The sequence below is a fragment of the Haliotis asinina genome, chromosome 14 (genome assembly GCF_037392515.1).
Source record: "Haliotis asinina isolate JCU_RB_2024 chromosome 14, JCU_Hal_asi_v2, whole genome shotgun sequence".
In the NCBI taxonomy this organism is placed as follows: Eukaryota; Metazoa; Mollusca; class Gastropoda; order Lepetellida; family Haliotidae; genus Haliotis; species Haliotis asinina.
The window spans coordinates 27,706,026-27,709,626 of record NC_090293.1 but is presented as its reverse complement, the minus strand read 5'-3'; positions in this window follow the sequence as shown (position 1 = coordinate 27,709,626).

Sequence of the window (3,601 nt, the reverse complement as noted above, 5' to 3'; positions counted from 1 at the left end):
CTTGTCCTAAGAATATCTCTTGACATCAAAGAATCACTTTACCAAAGGATATACTTCTTGTACAGAGTATCCAAGTCCTAAGAATATGTGCCATCAACAGATTACCTATTGGTCTAGGAATGTCTCTGTTGGCCCAACACTGCACAACTAGTCCTCAGAATATGTGCCATCAACAGATTACCTATTGGTCTAGGAATGTCTCTGTTGGCCCAACACTGCACAACTAGTCCTAAGAATATGTGCCATCAACAGATTACCTATTGGTCTAGGAATGTCTCTGTTGGCCCAACACTGCACAACTAGTCCTAAGAATATGTGCCATCAACAGATTACCTATTGGTCTAGGAATGTCTCTGTTGGCCCAACACTGCACCACTAGTCCTAAGAATATGTGCCATCAACAGATTACCTATTGGTCTAGGAATGTCTCTGTTGGCCTAACACTGCACCACTAGTCCTAAGAATATACCTCCTCCACATGGTATCCGTTGTCCTAAATATATCTCTTAGCATCACTTGTCCTAGGATTATAACTCCGCAACATACATCCCTTTTCCTCAGACTGTTCCTTGTCAAGTGAATATAGCATGTCTTGAGCATGTTCCTTGCCAAATGAATGTAGCTTGTAATACGTGTATCCCTGCCTTGATGCACACCTTTCCTTCGTTGTATGTCAAGATTCTCTACAAGCATACTTTCTCCACCGGATCCGAACTCACTGCCGTCAGTCAATTCATCTGAACTCGAGTTGGGTCTACTGAATATAATCAACTAGTATTGATATGTGAATCACTAAAACTACTGAGACAAAACCCATATCATACCTTAAGTCAATCAAAGAACGTATCCAAACTGTAAACCTTACCCGACATACAAAGTGACTTACCTAACCTGCTAAAGACAGACCTCATGCCCGAACTATGAATAAGCCATCATATGTGAACGATGAATGAAACACCATATCTGAACTATGTACAGGACAAAACTCATATCTGAACTATGAGTAGGACAAACCTCATCTGAACTATGAACGGACATACCTAATATCTGAACTATGAATGGTACATACCTCAGATCGGAACTGTGAATAGGACATACCTCATATCTGAACTATGAATTTGACATACCTCATATCTGAACTATGAATGTCACATACCTCAGATCTGAACTGTGATTAGGACATACCTGATGTCTGAACTATGAACAGGACAAACCTAATATCTGAACTATGTATAACACAGACTTCTTAATCGCGTAGACCTCATATCTGTACTTTGAATAGGACAGGCCTCATATATGAACTATGAATTGGACAGACCTCATACCTGAACCATGGATTGGACAGACCTCATATATGAACTACGACTAGTTCAAACCTGCAATTCAGACAAGTCTCACATATAAATAGGACGGACATCAAAACAGCCTCTGAACCATTAATAAAACAGATCATATACACACTATGAATCAGACAGATATCAAATCAGAACGACTGCTTCTTGTTCATAGAATCGGACAAACCCTACTTTGTCGTATACGATACATACCACCAAGGTCTGTACCATCCTTGGTACATAGCAAAACGTCCACAACTACATCAACTAATCCGACTTCACGACATCATCGACAAGTAACCTTGACGTTTGTGGCTAAAGCGTGCTGCCTCGAGTTTCGCCTACACATCAGCCTACATTGTTTACATGTGTTCACAGAGAAATCCCCATCATTATGAATACGGGTTATGCCTACATGCACATACAATTCGCAAGACGTTCCTCGTCCATTGGTTTCTGTTTAGGGGACCAGTTAGATATTATTTGTACAATTACCATAATTTTCACAACAAAACAAGGACAACATTAACAGTGCTCATCAAACAACACAATAACAGGAAACATCAGATAATTCAGCTCCTTTGTACATAATGATTCGTATAGCCAAAGGTAGTTATGTATAGGTATGAAAAGGCCCAGCATTGCAAATTTGGACTCGTCTTACATCGAATAAGGCTCACTGTATCTTGCTGATGGAATCACCGAGCTGTGAAGTCAATAAATGGAATGTACCAAGGGACTGTTAAGTCATGTCAACGATGGCTTAATACCGAAAATTATAAGCAACGAGTGAATGAAGCCCTATATTGAAACCGCTTTAAGGATTACGTTTGTTTACTTTGCTTACGGATCAGCTGAATGAATGAAATTGAAACACATAAAATTAGTATATCTACTGAAAGATATCAGTATTAGTTCAACGTAACAGCAGTTATTTCAGTTAGAAAAGGTTAATGAATCCCCAAATGTTAAATATTTTTCTCATTAATCCTGAGGCATTGTGACAATACGTGTCACTTAAACCTAAGCTTGCCGTGTTACGGCGAACCACGATTTGGGACAGTAGTTTCAGAGTTACATCCTCGTAATAAACATTGTAATGTCACCGATTTTACCGTGTACTCGCCCGTCTGCCATCGAGGACAGAGTGGCCACAGTGTTTCATTCGTAAGACAGCTACAGCTAAATACGTCCAACCTGGACCTGTACAGCGTAGAAGCAAGGAAGATACTTAATAAATAAATCATCAGTTATGTCGTAAAAGTCCCGGGTATCCGGAGACAGCCTCACTTGGCGACATCAACACGGGTGCGACAGCACGGCTAAGAGAATGGTCTTGGCAAGCACATGCCACCTTTGTTACCTGGGTAGTCCACCAACACAACAAAGTACACATACCAATATACCAGTCGGGAGGATATGAATGAATATCGTACCGTGGTGTGTGTACTAGACACAGCTACTGCATCCTATTTCAACTGGACTGGAAACAACACGATTACTGGACAAGACCTGAGGTAAACAGGTAAAGTCAAAGATATAGTTACCTGACTTAAGTTGAGGTACAACACCCACGAGACAACATGATAGTAAACAGTGACAACGATCTATCCAGCATTACCTCGTCAGTGTAGGAAATCCGAATACAGTGTGGCGAGGTACACACTACAAACATGTAGTGACAGGTCGTTTTCCTTCCCATCTGCAAAGTTTCTCATATCTATCGCCCTCTCTCTCTCCCTTCCGCACTCCTTCTATCTCTTCTGTGGGAGAAATCCTTCTAGTTTCGGCGTCTTTCTAAACACACATTTATACTCCGTTCTGACGTCACAGCGTTAAATATAGTCGACCGAGCTGACGGAAAATACCTGTGACGCGTGAGCCGAGGCCTCTTCTCATTGGCTGGGCTGGCTTCCAGCCCTCTGCCAAAGCTAACACTAGATCCATTCAACGTTTATGAGTACTACGTCATCAAAAGCGGGCTCCTGCAATTTTTAGGGGCTGATCTTGGCGCTTTGCCCCGCCTTTTGGTTCAGGGAATGTGGTGATGTTATGTGACGTCACAGAAACGCCGTTATTTCATGGTTTAGACTACAAACCAACTCGTCGCTCGTGGGAATACACTAGGCTGTATATAGTATTGATTTCGCTATTCTTAGACAATGCTCTGCGTAGGAAGTTCCCATGAATAGCGACAGCAGCGGTACGAGAACTGACTGGTGTCTCTCTCCTCAAGCCTTTTGAAAGGGAAGAGGACATTACAAGCG